Genomic DNA, 19,931 nt, shown 5'->3' with positions numbered 1-19,931 from the left:
TTTGCATTTTCTCCAATTATTTATATCCTTCTTAAAGGGGTGGTTCATCTTTAACTTAACTTTTGGTATGTTATAGAATGGCTAATTCTAAGCAACTTCTCAATGGGTTTTCATTGGTTTTTTTTTTTTTTACTTATTTGCCTTCTCACAGCTTTCAAATATGGGTCACTGACCCCATCTAAAACCAAATGCTCTGTAAGGCTACAAATGCATTGTTATTGCTACCTTTTATTACAGCTATAAAGCTCCAAATTACGGAAAGGCCATCTCCCATATAGACTAATCCAAATTTTTAAAATGATTTACTTTTTCTCTGTAATAATAAAACAGTAGCTTGTACTTGACCCCAACTAAGATATAATTAATCCTTATTGGAAGCAAAACCAGCCTATTGGGTTTATTTAATGTTTTCATGATTTTCTAGTAGCCTTAAGGTTTGAAGATCCAAATTACGGAAAGATCAGTTATCCAGAAAACCCCAGCCCGAGCATTCTGGATAACAGTTCCCATACCTAGTTCCCATACCTATAGTTTCCTACTGTTAGCATTATTATGGTACAGGTATAGGATCCCTTATCCGGAAACCTGATATCCAGAAAGTTCCAAATTACGGAATGGCTGTCCCCCATAGACTCCATTTTATCCAAATAATCCAAATTTTTAAAAATGATTACCTTTTTCTCTGTAATAATAAAACAGTAGCTTGTACTTGATCCCAACTAAGATATAATTAATCCTTATTCAAAGATTCAAAGCAAAACCAGCCTATTGGGTTTATTTAATGTTTAAATTAATTTTTAGTAGAAAAGGCATGAAGACCCAAATTACGGAAAGATCCTTTATCCGGAAAACCCCAGGTCCCGAGCATTCTGGATAACAGTTACAGGTCCCATACCTGTATATTGATTTACTCATTTTCTTACATTTTATTTTGTTTAGATTACAAACATTTCTTTTAGCCAACACTGAACTGACTGCAACATCTTATACTGATAACAATTCTTATGTTAACGCACTTTAATCAAAAGGATTGTAACTTAATATGTTGCAAAACCAATAAAAATACTGAAAAATATAGTAACGAGAATAACCCCTTGCTAGCCCATTAGTTGGCATCAGAGAAAATCTCGAAACAAGCCAGCAGAGAAAGTGCCTTCAAGCAAACCTTACGATATATTTTAAATTTCCATTATGCAGAGTGAAATATATTCAGGTGTGGGATCCATTGTCAGGAAACCCATTATCCAGAAAGCTCTGAATTACAGCATGGGCATCTCCCACAGACTCCATTTTATTTAAACAGTGCAAATTTTAAAAAATAATTTGCTTTTCCTCTGTAGTAATAAAACAGTACCTTGTACTTGACAGGTCCCATACCTGTACTGGATAAAAGGTCCCATACCTGTACATCATTTGGATCTTATTACCTACTAGAAAACCATGTAAACATTAAATAAATCCAATAGGCTGGTTTTGCTTCCAATAAGGATTAATTATATTTTAGTTGGGATCAAGTACAAGCTTGTTGGGATCAAGTAGTTCGGGGAGAATCTCCTCGTGTGGCCTTACCCTTAAGGTACAAAGACCCAAATTAGGGAAAGATCCCTTATCCGGAAAACCCCAGGTCCTGAGCATTCTGGATAACAGGTCCCATACCTATACTTTACCTTTAGAACACCAACACAATGAATTGTGAAACACTAAATATTGTATGTGGGGAAAACCACTTGCTCTGCGGGTATAATTTTTAAAAAAAAATATGCATAGAGCCCACAGGAATACAGAGGGTTGTACCGGGTATTCTACTTGGGAGGCCATATTCATGGTTACGAGGGACAGCTGCTAGTCTGATAAGAGGTGCGGCATTTATGGTCGTCTCTCAGGCATGAAACTGGCCCATTATTGCCTAAATCTATAAGCTGGTCACAATAATGTGCTTTAATAGTATTTTATATGACCCATGTAGGATAAGTCGAGCTGCAGGGTGCTGGCCTGGTTAGAAAGAGCACTCAGCAGTGATTATGAAATGAATAAAGGGGGAATAAAATATAATATAAAATATGTGGTGCAGAGCACATTTCATTTCATTTGGGGGCTTTTTGAAAAAATAAGTGTTAGCAAATAGATCCGCTACACAAGCCAAGGGCAACAGCACATACATAACGATGCCAAGTGCAGATTGGTCACTAAGAGGTTAAATAAATAAAAAAAAATTATGAGTGCCACTCAGATTAACCCTTCCCCAATCAACTCTTACAGAACTATAACTCAAAACTGAAGAGGGTTGCAGCAAGGCTGACAGGCCCCAACTTTGAGTCTCTGCAGAGCATGAGAACAGCAACAACAGAATAAGAGGTTGCCAGATCAATTACAAGCAGGCCTTACTAGCACCCAGTATGATAATAAACAGTGACAGAATTGATCTGGCAGCCCATTTCTGGCCCCAGCATTTAAAGGTGTTGTTCACCTTTAAATTAATTGTTAGTATGAGGAAGAGAGATATTCTGAGACAATTTGCATTTGGTTTTCATTTTTCATGATTTATGGGGTTTTTTATAGTAATTTTGATTTTTCAATTTTGATTAAAAAAAAAGGTAGAGGCAAATAAATCAAAAACTATATAAAAGAATAAATGAAAGCCAAAGGAAAAGTTGCTTAGTATATTCTATAATATACTCAAAGTTAATTTAAAGGTGAACCACCCCTTGGAAGACACCACTGTGCAGAAGTTGCTTGCGCCTTACAGATGATCCTGTGAGATTTGTCAATACAATATGACAGCCAGGGCCTGGCATCAGTCAGTCTCATGACAGGGGGCAGATCTAAAGATTTGTCCCATTCCCCAATTTCTTTCCCATGAGCCCCTACATTTTACCCAGCACGGCCTCCCTCTATAATGAAGGGCTAATGAATCGTACTCCAGTAACATCTGGGGCTCATGGTTACCAGTAAAGGGACCTATGGGGAGGCTGTTGGTGGGTACTAGAGAGTGAGCGCCCTGTATGAGGGCAGGTTTGGCGTCCTGTGTGAGGGCGACTGTGCCTCTGTGTAAGTGGCGAGGCCACAAAGGCATGGGCCTAGGGCAGCAGAATATTAGGGGCGGCATGGTGCCCAGCTGTTTACCGGGGAGCACAGCTCCCCAGTGCTCCAGGGGGTTTGCATGTTCGCTCGCACCGGAGGGGGGTATGTGGGCGCTAGGACTGCGCGGCCAAGCACCAGGACCGCCCAACACTTAATCCAGTTCTAGGGAAACCCTGGGCCCTGTGCTGTTGTCTGGCTATGATCCTGGCCAACTTCAACAAGTCCACAGGCACCACAGCCCTGGGCAACACTTCTCCAGGAACTCCTGCACCCCCTTGATGCTGCTGGGCGGAACAGGGCTGAGAAGGTGGAGAGAAGTACTGAGACAGCTTGGGGGGGGCAAGAGGAAACCACTCCTCAAAGTGTCCCAGGCTGTCAGATGCAGATAATGTACGGAAGAGGCAAGGTCCTGCTATGGACTCGGGGATCCTTCCTCACAGTAGTCTGACAGTGGATGAGAGTCCCTGCACATCATAGGCCACCATCTTAATCGACTTCGTCTTCGGTAGCGGCTAGTTCCTATCCTCTGAAAGGACCTGACGTCATGTGATCCTACCATGTGACCGCTCCACTGCTGATTACCTATTAGTGAGCGGCAAATTCAAACATGGGAAAGCGGTAATGGGGATCATTGTACCTCTGAATTTCTGTAGGGTAAGGGGGATCACTGTGCCTCTGAATTTCTGTAGGGTGAGGGGGATCCGTGTGCCTCTGAATTTCTGTGGGGTGAGGGGTGGAATCACTGTGCCTCTGAATTTCTGTGGGGTGAGGGGGGGATCACTGTGCCTATGAATTTCTGTACATCGTGGGTGTTCAGTAACCAAGCCTCGACAGAATAACTGTGCAAAGCAAAATTTTCCACTTTGACACCTTTTCGGCACTTGATACACGCTTTGGCAGGAAGGTTTTACAAGCCGCAGTGATCTCTTCCACATAGGACCTCTTGCTCACCCTACATTGGGGACAGCTTTGGTATTCCCCACTGTTTCCTGTGTCACTGAAACAGACAATGGAGAAAAGGACAGATTTTGTTGACTCACTGTTAAATCTCTTTCTCTTCAGTCGCTTGGGGGACACAGGACTTCCCTCCCTGGTTGGAGGCCCACAGTTTTCATTAGACATGGTTTGGCATTAGCCAACAGGTTTGTTCATCAATTTTTACTTGGGTCACGTTTTTCGACTTTCTTTGGTACAAACTGATTAGGGCTCTGCCCACTGGAGGGGTATAGCCAGTGGAGGAGGAGCTACTTAATCTTTTGCTTGTGTCCTGCCTCCTAGTGATATGAGCTATAGTCCACTGTTTCCTGTGGCCCCCAAGCGACTGAAGAAAAAGAGATTTAATGGTGAGTCCACAAAATCTCCTTATTTGGTATTTGTGCGTTCAGGAGAAGCAGAACTTTACAAATCTGCTGTGTTCTCATTTATAAAATAAATTATGTTTCTGATATATGTGATTGTACTATGTGAAACATGATTTTTCATTTTATTAGACACTTAGAAGCCTATATCGTTTTACAGAAGTGGAATTAAACCAAAATTCTAGCATATTTTGAAAGCTCAGGTTGTCCTGGAAAAAAAAACCAATGTATTGTTTCCCTGGGTAAACTAAAAGACCCCCACAGAAAAGGCCCTTAAAGTGAAAGAGTGCAAATTGTCTAAAAACTGCTTGGCAGTAGATGTTTGCATTTAGGACAAATTCAATAGCAGGGTTAAAAGCTACAAGTCTGTTGGGACAAAATGAATATAAACACTATAATAAATGTTATAAAACAGCAATCCAGAAGGCAAAGAAAGCAAATGAAGAGAGCATTGCGGCTGAGGCTAAGACTAACCCAAAAGGTTTTAAGTATATTAATAGTAAAAAGATGCAGGTTATTTGAAGGCTTGTTAAGGGATCATGTTCAAAATGTCTTAGTGAATGTCATTATTAGCAGCAATCAGCATGGTTTTATGAAGGAAAGGTCGTGTAAGACAAATTTAATTGCTTTTTATGATGAGGTAAGTAAGATGCGGGACAGTGGGGGGCAGTAGATGTCAACTATTTGGATTTTGCCAAAGCATTTGATACTGTGCCCCACAAACTACTGCTTTCTAAACTAAGGTCTGTTGGGCTTAATGAAGTAGTTTCCACCAGGCCCGGACTGGCAATCTGCCTGTTCGGGCATTTGCCCGTGGGGCCGCTCGATATTTTGTTTTAGTGGGCCGCTTCTCACCTGAAATAAGTGGTGAAGTTTTTTCAGTAAATCCGATGGGCTCTAGGACCGCTCCTCCGTCCTATCTCCCATCCTGGCTCTGCCCCTCCCACTCCTCTCCTCGGCTCTCGCGCTGCTGCTGCTGCTGCTGCCTCCTGCTGTGTGAATGTCCCAGCTCATGGAGTACACTGTCTGTTGTACACAGTGAGGTAATCAAGGGCCCTGCATTGGGGTGGGGGCAGTCCAGTCCGGTCCTGAAGGGGGGGCAGTCCGGTCCTGTAGGGGGGCAGTCTGGTCCTTTAGGGGGGGCAGTCCAGTCCTGTAGGGGAGCAGTCCAGTCCTGTAAGGGGGGGGGCAGTCCAGTCCTAAAGGGGAGCAGGCCAGTCCTGTAAGGGGGCAGTCCAGTCCTGTAGGGGGGGCAGTCCAGTCCTGAAGGGGGAGCAGGCCAGTCCTGTAAGGGGGCAGTCCAGTCCTGTAGGGGGGGCAGTCCAGTCCTGAAGGGGAGCAGTCCAGTCCTGAAGGGGAGGGCAGTCCAGTCCTGTAGGGGAGGGCAGTCCAGTCCTGTAGGGGAGGGCAGTCCAGTCCTGTAGGGGGGGGGCAGTCCAGTCTTGAAGGGGGAGCAGGCCAGTCCTGTAGGGGGGCAGGCCGGTCCTGTAGGGGGGGGGCAGTCCGGTCCTGTAGGGGGGGCAGTCCGGTCCTTTAGGGGGAGCAGGCCAGTCCTGTAGGGGGGGCAATCCAGTCCTGTAGGGGGGCAGTCCAGTCCTGAAGGGGGAGCAGTCCAGTCCTGTAGGGGAGCAGTCCAGTCCTGTAGGGGGGGGGCAGTCCAGTCCTGAAGGGGGAGCTGGCCAGTCCTGTAAGGGGGGCAGTCCAGTCCTGTAGGGGGGCAGTCCAGTCCTGAAGGGGGGGCAGTCCGGTCCTGAAGGGGGGGGGCAGTCCGGTCCTGAAGGGGGGGCAGTCCGGTCCTGTAGGGGGGCAGTCCGGTCCTTTAGGGGGGGCAGTCCGGTCCTGAAGGGGGAGCAGGCCAGTCCTGTAGGGGGGCAATCCAGTCTTTAGGGGGGCAGGCCAGTCCTGAAGGGGGAGCAGGCCAGTCCTGAAGGGGGGCAGTCCAGTCCTGTAGGGGGGGCAGTCCAGTCCTGAAGGGGGGGCAGTCCAGTCCTGTAGGGGGGGGCAGGCCAGTCCTGAAGGGGGAGCAGGCCAGTCCTGAAGGGGGAGCAGGCCAGTCCAATGCCCAAGACCACCTTCGCATTGCAGAGTCACCAGGTGGCTTCTTTACACCACTGCTCAGTGCCCTTCTAGCGGCTCACACGACACCTATTATCTTCTAGCTCAGCCCAGGATACAAACAGTGCGCAGGAAAACTGGGGCTTCACTTATTATATATAATGTACCCCACTGTGTGCTGCCTGGCCCACTCCCCCTGGGGACTTTAAGAGAGAATCTGTTCTATTTAAAAATTTTAATATGGTTTCTTATTTATGAAGACACAATTTTGTAAATTCCATGCTAACCGTTATTTATTTAATGTACTATACTGTGTTCACTGTATCTTTATATTGAATATATTAAAAGATTTTCATGTAACCCTACCCCACCTTTCTTCCAGAGCTGACAGAGTGTCGAGCTTCTTGGTTTCCAAAAGCCAGAATGGAGCACATACATGTGGCTTCACTCATTATATATATAATGTACCACACTGTCTGCTGCCCTGCCCCACTCCTGTTGCCTCCTATCCCATCAAATTGTTCCTCATGGCCCCTGGCACTCTATGCACATGCCGCTTGGAGGTAGGGGTAACATGCTGCTTAGCTCAGGCTTTTACTGACTGCACAGCAAGGCCATCTTTCCGGCTGATCCTACCGGGGACTGTCCCCTTCACCCAAGACACAAGCCAAGTAACTCCCTAAAGCAGAAGCAACGGACAGGATGGAGGGTGAGCAACAAGCTATGTGGGGCCTGGGTGAGGGATTATGGCATGATGTTCCCCTGGGCACATGAGAGTCAGCTGGGGTGGAATGTGCCACACTGAGTTCGGGGAGAGTTACTGGAGGTGAAAAGGCCAAGGAGAAAGGCCCTGACAGAAGCCTGCAGTTTTCTCTGCTAGACTTTCCCATAACTTACTTACTCTTACTGACAATTACAGGGTCTTTACCGAGTCCCATATTAACTGAGACTGCCCTGGGGCCCATCTGAGGTGAAGTTATGGGTAGGACAAGTGGCAAATCTCCTAATGAGGTACAATGAGTGAGAAGCAAATACGCACAAATATGCATTTGCATGCAGAGTTTATAATAGCATATCAACACCTTTAAAGGGGTTGTTCACCTTTGTGATAACTTCGTATGCTGTAGAAAGTGATATTCAAAGCAATTTCCAATTGGTTTTCATTTTTTATTATTTGTGGTTTTTGAGTTATTTAGCTTTTTGTTCAGCAGCTCTTCAATTTGCATTTTAAGCAATCTGGTAACTAGGGTCCAGATTCCCCTAGCAACCATGCATTGATTTGAATAAGAGACTGGAATATGAATAGGAGAGAGTCTGAATAGAAGGATCAGCAATAAAAAGTAGCAATAACAATACATTTGTAGCCTTACAGAGTATTTGTTTTTTTAGAAGGGGTCAGCGACACCCATTTGAAAACTAAAGAATCAGAAGAAAAAGACAAATAACTATAAATTTATTAAAAAAAAAATTATGAAAAACAATTGAAAAAGTTGCTTAGCATTAGTCATTCTATAACATAATGAAAGTTACCTTAAAGGTGAACCACCCCTTTAATAGCAATGGAAATAATGGCTCCTCCTGGATAAAGTCTCATTTTTGTGTTTTGTGAGGCGGGTCTTGAGACATTTAATTTAATTCCATTAATTAAAAATGACACTATAGTGCTAATGTTGCTTTACTGTAATATAAGGATATTAGAAGTCACTGAGGGGTTGTTCTGTGACCATATAAAGGCACAAGGCTGCAGACTGAGTTATACAGGGAACTCTGAGTATCACTCATGTATTATAAGGGATAATGTACCCCCTACTGTAAATGATAAGGATATTAGAAGTCACTGAGGGGTTCTGTGACCATATAAAGGCACAAGGCTGCAGGCTGAGTTATACAGGGAACTCTGAGTATCACTTATGTATTATAAGGCATAATGTACCCCCTACTGTAAATGATAAGGATATTAGAAGTCACTGAGGGGTTGTTCTGTGACCATATAAAGGCACAAGGCTGCAGGCTGAGTTATACAGGGAACTCTGAGTATCACTCATGTATTATAAGGGATAATGTACCCCCTACTGTAAATGATAAGGATATTAGAAGTTACTGAGGGGTTGTTCTGTGACCATATAAAGGCACAAGGCTGCAGGCTGAGTTATACAGGGAACTCTGAGTATCACTCATGTATTATAAGGGATAATGTACCCCCTACTGTAAATGATAAGGATATTAGAAGTCACTGAGGGGTTGTTCTGTGACCATATAAAGGCACAAGGCTGCAGGCTGAGTTATACAGGGAATTCTGAGTGTCACTCATGTATTATAAGGGATAATGTACCCCCTACTGTAAATGATAAGGATATTAGAAGTCACTGAGGGGTTGTTCTGTGACCATATAAAGGCACAAGGCTGCAGAATCTTTTACATATTTTACATTAATTACAATTAAGTGAGAAACCAGCTCTATATGCACATATTTGTATGTGTGTACAAGATCATCACACGTTTACATGTGGGCTGCTTAGTTTTTTTTGCCCGGGCTGCTTTTTACTCCCAGTCCGGCCCTGGTTTCCACATGGATAGGAAACTGGCTACAGGATCGGCTACAGAGGGTGGTTGTTAAGGAACATTCTCTACTTGGAGTAAGGTTCTTAGTGGGGTCCATCAGGGCTCTGTATTGGGTCCACTTTTATTTAACTTGTTCATTAATGACTTAGGGGGGGGGTATTTTAAGTAATGTATCAGTGTTTGCAGATGGCACAAAACTATCCAGCCCAATTAATTCCATCCAGGATGTGGCACTTGCAACAAGATCTTGACAAACTGGCAATCTGGGCAGCTAAGTGGCAAATAAGATTCAGTGTTGATAAATGTAAAGTCATGCACCTGGGATGTAAAAATATCCACTTAACAAAGAATTCTCCCCTCTATACTCACCTCTAATCAGATGGGTTTTCTCCAGAACAGACACCCTGTACAAGCAATCAGGAAAGCTATAGCCACAATCTATCAATGTAACCTGGAAAAAAGAAGACAAGGTTAATTAATCAACTTAGATGCAGATAAAACATTTGATAGGATCTCGCACACACACATATACGACGGCTTCTGACATTCCAACACTTTGGGATACACATGCTTAATCTTTTCAAAGCCTTATATGACTCACCTCAAACCTTCCTGATAATTAATGGGTATAACTCAGAAAAATTTAGAATTCAACAAGGGACCAGGCAGGGTTGCCCCCTCTCCCCTCTATTATTTAACATAGCGTTAGACCCTTTAAGACAACATCTCCTTCCTAATAAAACCTTTCAAGGAATCCCTCTGGGAATTCCCTAAGGAAACTTAGCTCAGAAATTCCCATTTCTAGCTGAGGACTACCTACTCCCTATTCAAATTCTACATTTTGCTACAAAAGCTACAACATCTTTCTCAGATCGATAAAAATAACCCAATAAATACATTATGGCCCAGAGGCACTACAGTTAAGACTACATCTCAAATCTATAATACAATTAGGACCACATTATTAATTGAAACTCCAAATAATTTTATAAGCAAATGGACTTTAGTAATTCCGCAGACAGAAGCTGCTAAGATACTCAAATTTCACACAAAGACTATGCATACCCTTTCTATTAGTAAATATCAGGAAATGTCTCTACAGATACTACAAAAGAGCTTTGGAGAAGCCGCACACCACCCAAACCCAAAGATTCTTATCCTGGTGCCCAGCAATAGAGGAATCGGCCACCTCACAATACAGGTAAGAAGAATTTCACTGGCACACAGGAGTTGCAGTAACAGGGCAAGCCCTTGCAATTTTATTATGAGCTGTGCAACGTTTCGGGGACACGGCCCTTTGTCAAGTCATGCTTGACAAAGGGGCGTGTCCCCGAAACGTTGCACAGCTCATAATAAAATTGCAAGGGCTTGCCCTGTTACTGCAACTCCTGTGTGCCAGTGAAATTCTTCTTATCTACAGATACTACATCAATCGTATCTGACACCACTTCAAATACATCATATAGGTACTACAAATACAGACAAATACCTGAGATGCCAACAACCTAGAGCTTACCTCATACACTGTCTATGGCTTTGCCCTAGTATCCAAAAATTATGGGGAGAAGTTCAGGGATATTGGAAATCTCTAACACAACAAACTGCACCCTTTACATTAACATGGGCAATTTTTGGACTCTTAGCAGAAAGATTAACTGCTGCAACCAGGAAAACTATTTTACATCACTAGCATTCTTCATCTGCTCCCCCGCTCTCATTAGTCAAACAAAAACTCCATCACATTTTTCATATGGATTGGCTGGAATCTATGACAAATAAAGAACAGCATACAGAAATTTTTTTCTTAACTTGGATCGATCACCCCCCAGGAATCACCAGATAAACCGGATGTTACATTCAAATTGTTAATTATTTCCAAACTACGATGTAAAGAAATATTTTTGTTCTAATTAATCCCATATTCAAGCTATATACACTAACTCACAATTTGACAGGTTTTCAGATAAATCGCTAAGCTTGTATTGACAATGGAATCTTTTCTCTTTGTATAATTTATGTACCTCCAAATTTCCATTTTGTTACTTTGTTATTTATTTGATTTGGAAAATAAATAAAAACATATGTTAAAAAAAAAAATTCCATTTATACCCTTAATGGGACTGCACTAGGCAAATCCATAATGGAGACGGAGCTTGGCGTCTTTTTATATAATAAACTTGGCTGTAGCAAACAATGCCAGTCAGCAGCATCAAGGGCAAATAAGGTCTTGAGCTGTATTAAAAGGGGCATAGATTCACGGGAGGAGGTGTTATTCTTCCACTGTATAGAGCACTTGTAAGGCCCCATCTAGAATATGCCGTACAGTTTTGGTCTCCATCACTCAAACAGAACATTATTGAATTAGAGAGGGTACAGAGACGGGCAACTAAGCTGGTAAAAGTTATGGAAAATCTTAGCTATGAGGAAAGACTGGCCAAGTTGGGGATGTTCACACTGGAGAAGAGGCGCTAAAATCGATACTGACGCAATCCTTTAAAAATCATAGGAACGTGTCAGTATCAGGTGCTGCACCCGCAATAGTTCCTCTCAAAGCCACCGCCAGCCCCGCGAACCTGCGTTGACCTGACCCTTTGAAACTGCTAAAAGATCTTCTGTGCTGTTTCAGTGACACTGGTCTGGGGGCGGCACAATCCTTCCATAGGCTAATTACAAATGAAAACAGAACTTCAGCCTATGGAAGGATCACTCCGCCCCCAGCACAGCATCATGGAAGCAAGGCAGAAGATCCATTAGTAGTGAGGGTTGTCTGCTTTGAGGGGAACTATTCCGGGTGCAGCAACTACTTTATACTGACACATCCCTATGATTTTTATAGGAACTTGTCAGTATCGCTTTAAAGGATGATATGATACAATGTACTGTATAAATATATAAGGGGATCATATAATAGTCTCTGTAATGCTTTATTTACAAGTAGGTCTTTCCAGCTGACAGAAGAAAGAGGTTCCGGCTAAATATTCGGAAGGGGTTTTTTACAATGAGAGCTGTGAAGATGTGGAATTCTCTCCCTGAATCAGTTGTACAGGCTGATACATTAGATAGCTTTAAGGAGGGGTTGCATGGCTTTTTAGCAAGTGAGGGAATACAGGGTTATAGAACATAGCTCATAGTACAAATTGATCCAGGGACTGGTCCGCTTGCCATTTTGGAGTCAGGAAGGAATTTTTTCCTTCCTATGGATCAACTGGCAGTTAGGCAGGTTATATATAGACTTAAAAGTTAGACTTAAACTTGATGGACATGTCTTTTTTCAGCCTAACTTACTATACTATATTATACCATGCTACTGTGTCAAAGATTTGTTGTCTGATCCTGCTACATGTTTATTTTTCAATAAAATGATAAAGAATGACCTTTTTCAGTTATTTTTTAGAAGTTTAAAGGTAACTTTACCTACTTGCCTTAAAATAGACCCTGCACAATGTTACACTTGTCAAAGTCAGCCTTAGTACAGGTATGGGACCTGATATCCAGAATGCTCGGGACCTAGGATTTTCTGGATAATGGATCTTTCTGTAATTCGGATCTTCATACCTTAAGTGTAATAGAAAATCATGTAAAAATTAAATAGCCAGACTAATGGCTTCCACTGATCACCTTTGGCCAGGTAAGGTACAGGGGAAACAGGCCATACCTACTTGCAAATTCAGGGATAGCAATATAAGTGAACCAGTACCATAGCTGTCTGCTCATTTAGAGTAGCGTTTATGGAAACAACATAAAAACATCAGATCATAGGCAGGATGTTATGTTACCCCCAGGCTGCCTCTGGACCCTATAGTCTTGGAGCAACTTAAAGAAATGTGAATCACAGTATTCATCCATTGGCAGCGCTAAACAAACCTTGACAGACTTAGAATTTCAAAGATTTTGTATGGACCAATAAACTTAGGTCATAACTAGGGATGCACCAAATCCACTATTTTGGATTCGGCCGTACCCCCGAATCCTTCGTGAAAGATTTGGCTGAATACCGAACCAAATCCAAACCCTAATTTGCACATGCATATGCAAATTAGGGGTGGGAAGGGGAAAAATGTTTTGCTTCCTTGTTTTCTGACAAAAAGTCACGTGATTTCCCTCCCGCCCCTAATTTGCATATGCAAATTAGGGTTCGGATTCGGTTCGGACTGGCAGAAGGATTTGCCCGAATCCAAATCCTGCTGAAAAAGGCCAAATCCTAGACCGAATTGGAACCTGGATTTGGATAAACCCTGGTACCTAGGAGCAGTCCTAGGATGTATGTCAATGGCTCTGTTAGAGAAGGTCCTTAGACAGGATAGGAATTACCTAGAATTACCCTCGTTTCTATACCTTTACTGGACCTGTCAGGTATTTGCCTAATGGTTTCTGTACTGTTAGAGAAGGTCCTTAGACAGGATAGGAATTAGCTTGTTCTTATATGAACTGACTAGTTTCTATCCCTTTACTGGACCTGTCAGGTAATTGCCTAATACAGATGGTCCCTGTACTGTTAGAGAAGGTCCTTAGACAGGATAGGAATTAGCTTTTTCTTATATGAACTGTCTAGTTTCCAGTGGCATAACTACTGGGGGAGCAAAGGGTACAATTGGACCAGGGGCCGCTCCCCCTCGGGGGCCCGCCGGAGATCCCGTTGCAGTGCGGTAGTCCCACCAAAAATCGCGGTGGTAAGTAATCTGCGCGTCTAGAGGGGTGGGGGAGGGGCCCGGGTGCACAGCCTGCGCCCTGGCCCGGAAGACTCTAGTTACGTTACTGCTAGTTTCTATCCCTTTACTGGACCTGTCAGGTATTTGCCAAATACAGATGGTCCATGTACTGTTATAGACCTCATATGAAATAGCAGTAAAACAGTCTAACACAGATGATGGATTTTACACATCTTATATATGAATAACTAAGTACTATCTCTAAAAATGGCAGAAATATGTCCTTTAATGAGTTGCAAATAGTTTTCTATCTATTTAACATACCATAAGGTTAATATATTGTGAGGGCCTTTATAAGGATGAGAAAAAGCTAGATCTTTTAGAACAGACTAGAGTCTATCCTTATTTGGGACCTTACTTTGAAGGTCCTTGTACTGGATGGCATTTAGCTTAGTCAGTATAGACTGGACTCATTCCTATACTTTCCTGGTACCTCACCACTAGAGGCATTAGGTCCTTTCTAAGGAGAGAAACTAGTTCACTGCCATATGAATCATCTATTTCCTATCCACTAGAGGGACGGTCCTTTCCAGGGATAGGAACTAGTCGCTACTGCCCCAGTCTGCTAACCAACGATGGAACCGTTGACGTCACAAGTCCATGTGACCGGGAAAGGGAGGGCATGCGCCCACTCGGGTATGACTGGGGAATGGGTAGAACTCACGCAGGCCGTCACGTTATTGTGTGTGAGCTGGAGCGCAGGGGATGTTCGCACGTATAGTGCGTGCCAGTCACAGTGCAATCATGGCAAGTCTCACTAATACGTAGGGACGGACTCTTTTTGCCGCTTTATCCTTTTAAATTAAAAAAAATCAATTTTTCTTTTTTTTGCCTTTATATAATGGAACCCCCCCAAATGTACCGACCCTATCATCATTTACTCACCTAAAGAAAGGCCTTGCCTGAATAAATAAAATCCTGCTGAAAGTAAGGCTTTATATGTGAAGAGACAGAACTAAAGTGGATATTATAATATAATAATATAAAGTGCTTTATTTGGGCTTTAGCACACGGGCAGATTTGTGGAGATTTAGTCGCCTGGCGACTAATAACCTCTTCTGTGGGGCAACAATCTCCCCGAACTGCCTTCCCCCTGCTATAATGAGAAAACGCCAGCGACAATGCACTCACGGTGCTTCGATTTCCGAAGTCGTCCGAAGTTTCCTCGTGAGGCAACTTCAGGCGACTTCGGAAATCGAAGCTCCACAAGTGCATTGGCGCTGGCGTTTTCTCATTACAGCAGGTGGAAGGCAGTTCGGGAGAAAGGGAGGGGGTGATATCACTCCAACTTGCAGTACAGCAGTAAAGAGTGATTGAAGTTTATCAGCGCACAAGTCACATGACTTGAGGCAGCTGGGAAATTGACAATATATCTAGCCCCATGTCAGATTTCAAAATTGAATATAAAAAAATCTGTTTGCTCTTTTGAGAAATGGATTTCAGTGCAGAATTCTGCTAGAGCAGCACTATTAACTGATTCATTTTGGAAAAAAAACAAAATTAAAAAATATTTTTTGTTTACAGATTAATCACTTATTAATTTATCTGAAATTCGAATATGTGGTTAGAATCAATTTGGTAACGAGTCCAGTCTTTTGTGGAGGATTTGTTAATTATCCAAAACCAAAAATTATATTTTTGCTGCATCTGTAATTGTTATCAGAGTTTGTACAGATTCAGTAGCAGTTCTAAATCTTTTCTAGATATGTACAAAACAGAGATATTTGACCTTCAATCCCCTGTGCATGTGACTTGCAAGTGATGTGTATTTGCCTACGTATGGCAGCAAGTATGGGACAATGAGAGATCAACTATTCCTCATCATTGATAGTCTGCTCCATAACAGCGGATCAGCATTGTGGATATCATATTCCCTTGTCTTAATACAGTTCTTCATTTCTTAGTGCAGGTCACTGGAACCCATCCTGCATTTGAGCATCTCCGATGAAGAACTGATTAAAGGGATAGCAGCACTTCTCTAAAATTAAATCTATCTATGTTTACAGGGCCAAGCAGGCAGGTACCCTCAGTTTTCCTGGCAATATAACTTGAACATGGTCATTTCATTTGTCATGATGGACAAATCGTACATTAAAACGATCGTTTCAAGATAATCATGGTCTAACAATAACGAAAAGATCTTTTAAAAAGCTTTTACTGCTTTTGATGTTAATGAGGGCCTAGAAAACTCATGCTGCTGTAGTGTAAGAACATATAGGTCCTGGGAATGACACAGCATGAATTTTAGGAAAGTTTAAGGGGCAGATTTATCAAGGGTTGAATTTGGAGTTCATGGGAGATATTTAAAACTCCCATGAACTCGAAATTAGACCAATTGCAATGTATTATAAAATTTGAATTGTTGAAACTTGGGTGAATGGGATTGACCTACAAACACCCATCGATCTCTCATCGAATTCGTTATGAATGTATAATTCTGACCTTTCCCAGGAGTACAACTCCTAAGTGTTATTTCCTTATACCAAATAACGAATTCTATGCAGGAATGTCATTTTCTGATGTTTTTATTGTTTTCAAACTAAACAAGCAGGCTTTTAACAAAAGATCAAAGCTGTACAACGAGTAGATGTTTTTATTTAAACCACTAAAACACAAATTTGCTTTCTTAAATTTTAGTTTAACTTAAAAATTAAAAATATGCTCCAGTATTTCTACAACTGACTATTTTGTAGTGACTTTAGACCTAAATAGGTAGTAGAACTTTACTATTGCTATTTCGATGCCTGAAACATGTTGTGTGGATGCAAAATAAAAATCTATATAGCAGTTATCTTGCCTTGGCTTGTGATTATACTTCATTTGGATGCCAGGGACAGAGCATTTCTTACATAGGAGACCAGCTATTTTGTGTTACTCTCAATTTTGATAATAGGTGATATGGCCAGACTGTCCCCTACACGACGCGTTCAAATTAGGGAGAAGAGATCTGGATATCGGTGCCCTCATAATTCTATGGGTTAGTCCACATGAGGAGATTCGGAGAGATTTTGTCGCCTGGCGAGAAATCGCCTCGTCTTCTGAACGACAATCTCCCCGAACTGCCTCAGCGTGTTTTCCCATAGTCTACAATGAAAAGTCGCCTGCACTAAAGCATACGCGGCGATGCGTTTTCAAGTCGCCCAAAGTTTCCTCCGTGAGGAACTCTCCTCGTGTGGCCTTACCCATAATGTATCCAGTTTTGATCAGTTTACTTGTCAAATTGAATTCACTGAGGAGTGACAATTTATATTACTATAAATATTACCCAGTGCTTCTCTTCATGGAAAAACCATTCTAGTCCAGGGTCCTGTTTTACTGACCTCAGCACTAACATATTCTGTTCTGTGTTAGAGATCCTTTGTAGTTGCTCTGGGCCATGTACAGTAAAGTAAAATTAGAACTTTAGAGCAAAATACATTTCCCTCAGTTACTGTGCATTGTGGTAGTGATTATATTTTTTGGGGATGCCCCATAAACTGGCTGCTCCCCTTGATTATATTTACTTGTCCATTAAATCCCTAATAAGGCCATAGCACAAGGGGCATTTTTGCTGCCCATGAAATATTGTAATGTGAGCATTCTGGGGTGATAATGTGAGAGTACACTGGCAGATGTTTAAAGGTTCCAATGCTATTCAAGGCACTTCTCCTGTCTGTGAGCACGAAAACTCTCTCTGTGCAATTGCCCTCAAGAGATCGAAATCAGGCACTTTAGTAAGGGCTCTTACTGACGAGCGGTTGTAGCTGTGCTCCCCTGTGTTCCGTTTTTCTGCGTTCAGCCGCAGGGGAGCGCAGGAATAGACGCATTACATATTTTCCAATGGGGCTGTACTCACACAGGCGCGTGTAGGCGCCGAACGCAGGAAAAATGCAGCATGTTGCGTCTCAACCTACGTTTGGCGCCTACACGCGCCTGTGTGAGTACAGCCCCATTGGAAAAAATGTAATGCGTCTATTCCTGCGCTCCCCTGCGGCTGAACGCAGAAAACCGAAATGCAGGGGAGCGCAGCTAAAACCGCTCGTGAGTAAGAGCCCTAATAGAAGAGGAATCAGCAAATAGTATTGAAATGTTAATACGTCTGTGCAACAATGACCCCACCTGATGCAAATTACTCTAAAAAGGGACGGGGTGGGACAGTTCCATGATATGAGCAAGACCATTTTTTTTTTTAATAAATTCATAAACTAGCGGATCGTTTAGTTCAGTCCATTTGCTACTATCACCCAGTATAAAAAAAATATACTCTGTGATGGATAAACTGGCACTTCTATTTCATATGAATTTAAAAGTTAAAAAAAAAATCAACATTTTTAAGTATAAAAACAAAAGGAACAGCTGTACAGTCATTTAATTAGAGTTGTGATTGTCTCTGTACCAGGTGACAGACTAGGCCGTATGCGGTTTTTAAACTGCATGACAGATAAAAAGAATCAGATGAGAAAGGAGAGAGAATAAGGGAAAGAACAACACAACAGTTAGGGGGTTATTTATCAAAATATGAAATTTTCTCACTATTTTCTAAACACCACTCTGACCCAATCCTCACAGACCTTTCCCACCTATAAATAAATGTTCCCAATATTTTTTTGTGCAGAAAGACAAGATAAAATGGTGAAAAAATCCTCATCATACTTTTTTTTTCAGATTTGCTGCCGAAAACAGCTCTTTTTTTAGATGATGCCAGAAACCATGAAATCTCCTGATTATTGAACAAAAACCCGGGCAGATGGGGATATCTTCAAAATGTCAATGAGACATCTGTCATTGACTTCTACGTGAATTGGGCAGGTCTAAGATTTAATACTTTTCTCGTTCGGACCATTGAGATTTAATAAATCTCGAAGAACTCGAGTTTTTTTTTTCTATGAATTTTTTTTCCCTTTAAAAGTCTGACTGTAAAAATTCAGACTTTAATAAATAACCCCCTAAAAGTAAAGTGAGGAAATAAAATGGCAATAAGGAAGCAGAACAAAGATGATAAAGCAAAAGATAATAAATGAAACAGGAAAGGGTAGAGCTGTACCTATTGGATGTGAATCCTCATTGTATCTTGTTTACAACACACATGTTCTCATGGGAAGTCAGACACATCTCACCTATGTATTCCTACGTAATATGTCTTCCTCAAAGGATTAAAGGAAATACCAATTTTCCCTTTTGAAATGTTTCCAATTTATTTTTATACACTTTCTAATAAGTGCTGCGTTTATATATATATATATATATATATATATATATATATATGTATGTGTGTATATATTAATAACAAACAAAAATACAGATTTCTTTTAGTTTACTGGCTGTGCTGCAACCTGAGCTACATTTCAAGGGCACTTATTTAAGAAATGTCAAACACCTGATGAGCTATATAGATATTTTCTGGCAACATAGACATTTACCAACACTGCTTAAAGGAGAACTAAACCCTAAAGAGGAATATGGTTAAAAATTTCATTTTATATACTGAACTTATTGCACCAGCCTAAAATTTCAGCTTGTCATGATCCCGGACTTCAAACTTGTCACAGGGGGTCACCATCTTGGAAAGTGTCTGTGACACTCACATGCTCAGTGGGCTCTGAGCAGCTGTTGAGAAGCTAAGCTTAGGGGTCGTCACTAATTATCAAGCAGAAAATGAGGTTGGACTGTAATATAAGCTGATGCTACAGGGCTGATTATAACATTCTGATGCTAATTGTGCTGGTTTCTGTGCTGCCATGTAGTAATTATCTGTATTCATTACTAATCAGCCTTATATTGTGACATTTCTATTCTATGTGTACTGTATATTGTGAGTAGGTTTCTAAGCTCAGTAAGTGACAGCAGCACAGAGCATGTGCAGTGAATCAGCAGAAAAGAAGATGGGGAGCTACTGGGGCATCTTTGGAGACGCAGATCTTTACTGCTAAATGACTGTGGTTGCCTTGGGCTGGTACACAAGCCCAAAACATAATGTACAACATTTCCAGCTACTTCTTTAGATAAGCTTTAACAACTTACAGTATTTTGGTAATGTGCAATCTTTCCTCATTGACCAGTGTTGGACCTACAGTAGCTTGAAACAGTCCTGCCATTACATAAACGATACTGACAGACTTACTGTGACCATACACAGGGCGATAACAGCTGCTCCAGTCAGCAGCTTATTGGTCCTTGAATGGGGCTC

This window comes from Xenopus laevis, chromosome 6S, assembly GCF_017654675.1.
Source record: "Xenopus laevis strain J_2021 chromosome 6S, Xenopus_laevis_v10.1, whole genome shotgun sequence".
In the NCBI taxonomy this organism is placed as follows: Eukaryota; Metazoa; Chordata; class Amphibia; order Anura; family Pipidae; genus Xenopus; species Xenopus laevis.
The sequence above is the reverse complement of the archived record's forward strand: the minus strand, read 5'-3'. Positions refer to the sequence as shown.